This window comes from Tenrec ecaudatus, chromosome 1, assembly GCF_050624435.1.
Source record: "Tenrec ecaudatus isolate mTenEca1 chromosome 1, mTenEca1.hap1, whole genome shotgun sequence".
Classification (NCBI taxonomy): Eukaryota; Metazoa; Chordata; class Mammalia; order Afrosoricida; family Tenrecidae; genus Tenrec; species Tenrec ecaudatus.
The window spans coordinates 199,570,799-199,580,354 of record NC_134530.1 but is presented as its reverse complement, the minus strand read 5'-3'; positions in this window follow the sequence as shown (position 1 = coordinate 199,580,354).

The window sequence follows — 9,556 nt, the reverse complement described above, 5'->3', positions numbered from 1 at the left end:
AGCATGATTATCTTTCTCCAGGGATTGGTCTCTCCTGACCTCATCTCCAAAATATGTAAGACATAGTCTCCGTCCTTCTCTCGACGGAGCACTCTGACCATACTTTTTTTCAAGACAGATGTTTGTCCTTTTAACAGTCCATGGTACTTTCAATATTCTTCCTCAACCCTGTAATTCAAATGCATCAATTCTTCTTTGATCTTCATTATTCAGTGTCCAACTTTCACGTACAAGGAGGCGACTGAAAATGCTGTGGCTTAGGTCATCCATATCTTAGTCCCCAAAGTAACACACTTACTTGTCAGTACGCTAAAGAGGACTTGTGCAGCAGATTTACCTAATGCAACTTGTCTTTTAATCTCTTGACTGGTACTTCTTTGAGCACTGATTGTGGTTTGGCGAAGTGAAATCAATGACAACCTCAATCTTATTTCCTGTTACCCGGAGGAGCCTCAGAGTTCCAAGCCTCTCTTCTCGTTAGTTCTTGTGCCACTTGCAAGAAAGATTTCAGGTGAGGGTCAAAATTCAGACCAGGGTCAGAGAAAAGGTCTGAATAGAAAGAGTGAATTGAAGGTGAATACTTTGGAAAAGAAGTCCAAAGGACCCTTGATTAGTCTAAAAGGCCCAGAAAAGCATAATGCCAGACCTTGGATTAGCTAGTGGTAAACGTCCCACCCAGAGCGGGCTTTCTGGTGTGTCTTCTACTGGCTGGTCCGCTGTAGTGGAGGACCACTGCTCCTTTCAGGCATAGGCATCCCGGCAGCCCAGGCTTCGTGCTATGTGCTTGTCTCAGGCCCCCAAACTATTCAGTCATTGTGGGGGTAGTTTGAATATCTTGTCTTTCTCCAAACAGCCTTGTCATCATCTCCAGTATCGCAGGTCTCTTCAGTTGATGAGGAAATGTGTCCTATCTGCCCTTCACCTTCCTTTGTGCTGGAGAGGTATGTGAGGAAGCCTGTCTCCACCTCTTTTGTGTTTAAGATTCCTGCCAGTTTCTCTCTACCTACGGCCTCTTTTTCTGACTAGCTAACATCCCCATTTATCACAGTGTTACATATTAGTCCAGTTGTGAGGATTTTGGTCTTTTTTACATTGAATCATAAACCACACTGAGTGCTGAAATCCTTGATCTTCATATGCAAGGGCTTCAAAATCCTCACTTTCAGCAAGTAAGGTTGTGTCATCTGCATATCACAGTTTGTTAATAAACCTGCCACCAATCCTGATGATGCATTCATCAGCATACAGATTGAATAAGTATGGTGAGAGGATACAATCCTGATATACACCTTTCCTGATTTTAAACCTTGAGATATTCCCTTGTTCTGTTCACACAACTGCCTCTTGATCTATGTACAAGTTCTACATGAGCACAATAAAGTGTTCTGGAATTTCCATTCTTCCCAAGGATATCCATAATAATATGTATCCAAAACGCCAAAAGGATATCCACCAAAACTATTAAGAGTGATTGATTGAAGGGAGAAAGAATTTCACTTTTAAATTATTTCTTGGCTTCTGTATTATTTTAATGTTTTATAATGTTAAAAAATCAATTGATTTTATAAATCAATTATTTATAAAAATAAACCTATCTAATAAGATGGATGCAGATTTTAGTTTATAACTACCATTATTAACTGAAGAACTGAAGTAGAACAGAAAAAAGATCTAGGCATCATTAGCCAAATACATAGAAAAATAAAACTTGAAAATTATTTAGAATGAATTTTCTAGAAATTGAGATGTGTAGTGACCTTGGAGATCAAATATTTACACGTCACTTCCCTTACACATTCCTAACCCTACCTATTAAGAATTTAGGCAAAACAGGGCCCAAGCCAGGATTACAGATCCCTCAAATAGCAGCCCTTTAAAGTAGTTCTAGGCCTTACAGAATTATCCTGAGATCGCCTCTCCTCCAACTCATTTAAGTCCCACAGGTTTGACAGGAAATATCAGTTGTTGTTTGCTAATTAGACTCCTTCACACTCCCCTAAGAAATTCCTACTGATTTAGCACATGATTGCTGGAAGCAGCTATTTATTGTTGGGTGAACATCAAAATAGTTGAATGCACATTTTAAATTCCTCCATCTCAGAAAGTTTCCCTTTCCAGGCTGTGGAAGTGGTATCAGGGGGGCCCAGTCTCTGGAGAAGGACGTCATACTTCGTGAAGTTGAGGTTCAGCAAAACAGAGGAAGCCTTCAACAAGATGGATTCATGTAGCAACTACAACAATAGACTCGCACACAGGAAAGATACTAAGGATGGCACAGGACTGGACCATGTTTCATTCTGTTGGTCACAGGGTTGCTGTGAATGGGAATTGACAGGACGATACCTACAATAACAACATGAGATCAGGATATCGGGAACCGGTTAGGCAATGGATTGAATTGAGTTTACGGAACTTGACCTTCCTCCAAATCTAGCCCAAAGGTTCAGCGGAGTCTCAGCAGAGTAATGGCTATTTCTGGCTATGGCTAGAATGGGAGCAGGATTGCGCATAGAGGAGGAACTGACTGAAGAGGAAAAGCTGCTTGTTCAAGGTGACCTCTCGCTCAGAGCTGGAGTAAGGTTAAAATCTAGGAAAATGCACCTGAGTATAAGTTTAAGATCAGTGAATAAAACTCACCTGAAAGTGAATCAAGCAGTTTGAAATGAGGAACATTCTCCTGGAGTGCAGAGCATGACCAATGAGGACAGGGTACACGTGGATGGTAAGCGCTGAGGCTGGCAACGCGACACCCCAGCCTAGACACTAAGTCTTTGAATTACAGATGGGCTAAATTTGAAGACACACAGAGACAGTACATTATTGGGGTGAGTCTGGTGAGAAGCAGACGATCAGCTATGAAAACAGGAGATGTGCATCCAAAAAGCAAAATGGGGGAAAGGCTCTGAAATAGCAACGAGGAATCAGAATTTGAGGAAAAGATTCAAAGACCAAAAAAAGGAGGATGTATGATGACTGGATTTTTTTCTTGGCTCTTTTCATGCTTCTGACCCTCTGACCTTTTCAAATTCAGTTTCTTTTACAGGCTTCTCCAGATCTTCCAGACTTCCAAGGTCTTTTGCTCTGGAACTTTTTTACCTCTAAGGATTGCTGCTAATAATCGATTGACAAATACCCATTGTTGCATGCATTATCACACCAATCATTCCAGAAGCTTTAGGAACATTCTGGATTAGACCCTTCATACAAAGAACTATACACCAAACCCATTGCCATCACGTAGACTCTTACTAATAGCAATTCGAGGTCAGAATAGAAGTGTTCCACAGGGTTTCCAAACCTGTAACTATTTACAGGAGCAGACAGCTCAATGTACAACCCACTGCATCAACAGGACTCCATTGAAGAAAATACGGGGATTTTAATACAGTATTTATATCCGGAAGAATCCTGATGGTATAGTTGTTATGCATTAGGCTGCTAAATACAAAGTCAGGAGTTTGAAACCATCACCCACTCTGTGGGAGAAGGACGAGGTTTTCTACTCCCATAAAGAATCATAATCTCAAACACCCATAGGGCCAGTCCTATTCTGCCCTTAGGGTTGCCATGAGTCAGAACTGACTCAATGTCAGTGAGTTTGATTTTGGAATTTATATCTGCCCTCGAGTCTGGAATGTCAATCTTAGCTTAAAGGTATGGTTTGTACTCCTACTGCCTATTTGACTCCCGAGCTTGCCTATACTTTAGAAAAAGAACAGACTGCTAAGGATAACAAACTCATGGCCCTTTAATTACAGAAGCTGCAATGACCTACTCAGAAAATAAATAAAAAACCCTTCAAGGGACCTAAAACTGGTCTCTGCCACTATTGTCTTAAACCGGACTATTGGAAAATTGAATGTTTTAAACTGAAGAATAAACAGAAGGTTTTCCACCCAATCACATTTCCATCGTCTGATTCAAAATGAAAAGGCTCCAGGGGCAAAAGGGGAACTTTCTCACAGTGGTGCTAAACCCTCGAAATGACATCACTGTGTATCATTGAAGAACCGCTGACAATTTTAAGTAAACACTGGGGTTACTCTATTCTTCAATTAAAGCCACATGTTTACAAAAACTTCTGCCCTTGAGTAAGAACTCGTGAGGGATATGAATAAAGAAGCAACATTAGTTCATTTTCAATCTATGCAAATATCTTTTGTTCTTGGATTCTGTATCCTGTTCTGTTGAGTCCTGACACTCCTGTTAAAAAATGATAATGATATCTCTAAAATGAGCCAGAGTAATACATAAACCACAGCTATAAGAGTGAATTTGGGGCTCACAGTGAATTCTAACCCCAATTTAAGAACAATGAGCTTCAATGACATGACTGTGCTCAATGCTTGCCCTCATGAAGAGATACCAACGATTGGGACCTATAACAAAGTATGAGGAAGAAGCCAGATGGTGCCTGGCTATGAGCAATAACAGTGCCTCAGGTCTTAAAGGATGGTCTTCAAACAAGTAGTCATCTAAGTGAGGTGCCAACTGAGTATGCATGGAGGAACACCAGTCTGTGTAACTAATAAAAGCCAAATATGGAGGAGGGAATAGTATTAGAGTTTAAATTATGAACACCCAGTTTGTAGAAGGCTATGAATAAGAGTGGAAGCACAAAATCCATTTGCAGAACCCCCACATGGATTATGTCTCTGGTGAACACCCTCTGACCATAGTTAAGGGATGTGAACAGCCCTGCTATTGAACAAAACATTAAAGTCAATTATGGCCAATGTAGTTAGGATAAAATGCAATACTTTACCATTTGATCTCCTTTTTGAACCACTTTTTAAGTTGTTTCAGTTTTTATATTTTTTACTTTCTTTTGATTGAGGTTTTTCTATGTTTTGCTTAGTCATTTTTTGGGGGGTTGTTCATTTGCCCTGTATGGTTTTATACGGTTGTGTTTTATTGTGTATGATTTTCTGTATGTGAAATACAGGAGAGGTAGATAGTAACTAGCTGGGGACATGGCCAGGGAGTGTGAGGGGGATATAGGGAGCTAACAATGTGTATGAAAAGAAAGTATTCTGAAACTGATTGTGGTCATGATTGCACAAATCTTAATATGGTTTAACGATCAAATTATATGCTATATGAGGTATATACAAATAAAATTATTAACAAAATTGCAATCCATACCGAAAACTGCATTCCCTGATCTTCATCAGCAAGTGCTTCAAGTCCTCTAGAATTTAAACAAGCTAGGTTATGTTATTTGCATATCAAAAGTGCTTTTAAAAAATCATTTTATTGGGGGCTCATACAGCTCTTATCTCAATCCATATATATATCCATTGTATCAAGAATATTTGTACATGTTTTCATAAATAGTTTCAAAACATTTTCTTTCTATTTGAGCCCTTGATAACAGCTCATTTTCCTCCCTCCCTCATGAACTCTTGATAATTTATCTTTTTTTTTTTCCATGTCTTACATGGACCTCTCTCTCACTTCGCCCACTTTTCTGTTGTACATCCTCCTGGGAGGGAGTTTTATATAGATCATTTTGATCACTTCCCCCATTCTCCCCCTATCTTCTCCTTACCCTCCTGGTATTGCTACTCTCATTATTGGTCCTGAGGGGTTTATCTGTCCTGGATTCCCTGTATTTCCAACTCTTATCTGTACCAGTGTATATCCTCTGGTCTACTCAGATATGTAAGGTGCAATTGGGGTCATGATTGTGGGGTGGGGGAAGCATTAAAGAACTAGAAGAAAGTTGCATGTTTTGTTAGTGCTATATTGCACCCTGACTGGTTCATCCCTTCCTTGTGACCCTTCTATGAAGGGATGTCCAATTTTCTACAGATGGGCTTTGGGTCTCCACTCCTCCATTCCCCTCATTCACATAGATATGGTTTTCTGTTCTAGGTCTTTGATGTCTGATACCTAATCCCACAGACAACTCATAATCACACAGGCTGGTGTGCTTCTACCATGTGGGCTTTGTTGTTTCTCAGCTAGATAGTTGCTTGTTTATCTTTAAGCCTTTAAGACCCTAGAAGCTATATCTTTGATAAGCAGGCACCATCAGCTTTCTTCACCACATTTGCTCATGCACCCATTTTGTCTTCAGCAATTGTGTCAGAGAAGGTGAGCATCACATAATGCTGGGTTATTAGAACAAAGTGTTCTTGCATAGAGGGAGTACTTGAGTAGAGGCCCAATTAAGACTACCTTAATACTTATCATAAATATATGTACATACATCTGTTTCCCTCAAAGGTTCTTAATAAGTTCTCCTCCAGTCTTTCTGCCATGTTCTTCATCTAGTTCAACTTCTTGCATTGTTTGCACAGCATAGACATTCAATAAATATGTGAAAAGATACAATCCTGAAGCACAGCTTTCCTGATTTTAAATCATGCAGAATTCCCTACTCTGAATGATTGCATCTTGCTACATGAAAACATCAAATGTCTCAGAATCCCCACTCTTCTCAACATTGTCTGTAGTTTGTCATGATCCACATAGTTGCTTGCCTTTGCATAGTCAAAAAAAACGAGTAAAGATCTTTTTGGTATGCTCTACTTTCAGCCAAGAGCCATCTGAATCAGCAATGATATCCCTCATGCCATGTCATCTGGCTTGAGTTTTTGACAGCTCTTTGTTCATATATTGCTGCAACCATTTTAAAAGTATCTTCAGCAAAATTTAACTTGCATGTGATATAATGATTTTGTTCAGTAATTTCTGCATTTCATTGGATCAATTTTCTTTGGAATGTATACAAATATGTATCTCTTCCAGTTGATTGGCCAGTTTGCCATCTTCCGAATGACTTAGCAATGATGAGTGTATCATCAGCTCATTGAAACATTTCAACTGGTATTCCATCATTTTGGAAACTTGTTTTTTGCTAATGACTTAAGCTCAGACTTCTTCCTTAAGTTCCATTGGCTCTTGATCATACAGTATTTCTTGAAATGATAGAATGTAAATCTATTGTGTTTTGGTACAATTACTCTGTGTAGTCTTCTTTTGATGCTTTCTGCATTGTTTATTAATTTTATTATAGAATCCTTCAAAATTGCAACTCGAAACGAATTTTTTCCTTCAGGTGTTTTACCTTGAGATATGCTGAGCATGATCTTTACTTTTTCACTTTCTAACTCCAGATTTTTACACATTTCATTATAATAATTTACTTGTGTTCCTAGAGCTTTCCTTCAAAATATTCTGCTCACCTCTTTGACTTCTTCCTCTTTAAAAAAAATTGTTTTAGCTACTCTGTGTTCGTGCGCAAGTTTCAGAGTCACCTCTGAATCTTTTTAATGATCGTTTGCTTTCTTCATGTATGATGTTCTTGATGTCATCCCACAACTTGTGAGATGTTCTGTCCTTTGTGTTCAATGCATCAAATATGTTCTTGAGATGTTCTCAGATTTCAGGTGGGATATATTCAAGGTCCTACTTTACCATGTGTAAGCTTTTACAGTGCCCTTTCAGGACTATTTCTTATGCTACCTTTCTCTTGAAGTTACTTCTCATATCCCCGAAAGTTTACAGACCTCTACATCCACAGACATTGACAGTGTTATTTAGTGAATCTATTAAAATTCAAGTAGGCACATTTAAAAACCCATATATATGAAATACATGATACATATAATTTCTAACAAATTAACATATTTATCATTTGAAATACTGGTGTGATAGTTACATAATCTTTTGTCAATTTGAGACTTTCAAGTGAAGGGGTGGAGTTCACCTGTCCATCAGGTTGCAGCTTGATGACCTCATTTGGAGGTACTAAGGAGATAAATAGTTCACTGGAGGCAGGAAACTCACTCACTCCCTGCCAGACATTTCTGAAAAGAAGCCACATGAAGCTATCCTGATGCCACCAGAGTTCTGGGAGCTGGAGGAGCCACGTGGAGACGCCTGCCAGCACTGAGATGCTTACAACGCCACTGGATCCACAAGACTTTCCACCCACTGGCCTATGATTTTCCTGCATTCGGTGTCATTGCATATGTTTTGTGAGTCTAAAGAGGGCTTTATAGATTGGTATCAGACATATGGGCTAATATCGAGCTAATGGACTTGGCTGTGATGTTTTCTCAATATTCAATTGCTCTTGTATAAAAAGTTCTTTCCTATACACATAAGTGTCTATGAATTTGTTTCTCTAGTCTACCAGGACTAACACAAATGGTGACACATCTTCTAGCAACCTAGAAACATGTGAGCCACCACAGTATGACAAACTGATGAGCATTTTAAGGCTCATTAAGTATATTACATATTACACTTCTCTTTGCCACAGTCAACCTCAAGGTATCTAGCCAAGTGACAAGTCCTGTATTTAGAAGAAATTAATTTTGCTACAGCAAATGAAGTTTAATTCTGGGATCAGAACCTTCTTTTTTTTTTTTTTAAATCATTTTATTGGGGGCTCGTACAACTCTTAGCACAATCCATACATACATCCATTGTGTCAAGCACATTTGTATATTTGTTGCCCTCATCATTCTCAAAACAAGCCAGAGTCTCTTTCAGTGGCTTCGAACACATAAGAAAGCTGGGCCTGGAATACAGAAGACTGTAGAAGAAGTGATGCATTGAATTGTGGTATTGCAAAGAACGCTGAAAGTGCCAAGGACTGCCTTGGAGGAAGTCCAGGGAGAACCCTCCATCGAAGTGAGGATGGTGGCCCGACAGAGGGCTTCTGAGCCAGTACATCTTTACAGGATCACACAGCCTCAACTTTCTGCTGGGTTGACACTGCCGACCCTGAAGTTAGCAGCCCAACACTTACCCAACAGCATCACCGGGGTTCTTAAATCCTCCTCCAGGGCATAGAGTTTCAACGTCAAGGCGCCAAAAGACAGCCTCTTGTTCTATATACAGGTTCCATAGGAGCATGCTGAAGTATTCTGGAATTCCCACCCTTCTCGGCGTTGTCTTTAGTTTATTAAGATCCACACAGTTGCACGCTTTTGCACAGGCACTCCAACACAAGTGAACATCTTGCTGATGCTCGCTGCTTTTAGCCAAGGTCTATCTGATGTCATCAATGATATTCCTTGGGCCCCATTCTCTTTTCAATCTGGCTTGAATTTCTGGAGGTTCTTGGCGCTGCACTGCTGCAGCCATTGGAAAGTTATCTTCAGCAACCTTTTGTTTGTATATGATGTTAATGATGCTGTTTGAGAATTTCCATAGTCTGTTGGGTCACCTTTTTCATTTTTTAAAATCATTTTACTCGGGCCTCATACAACTCTTATCACAATCCATACATATGTCAATTGTGTAAAGCACATTTGTACATTTGTTACCCTCATCATTCTCAAAACATTTGGTCTCCACCTAAGCCCCTAGCATCAGCACCTCATTTTGCCCCCTTCCTCTCCGCTCCCACCTCCCTCATGAATACTCAATAATTTATAAATTATTATTTTGTCATATCTTGCACTGTCTGATGTCTCCCTTCACCCAAATTTCTGTTGTCTATTCCCCGGGGAGGAGGTTATTTGTAGATCTTTGCAATCAGTTCCCCCTCTCTACTCCATCCTCCCTCCACTCTCCTGTTATCGCCATTCTCACC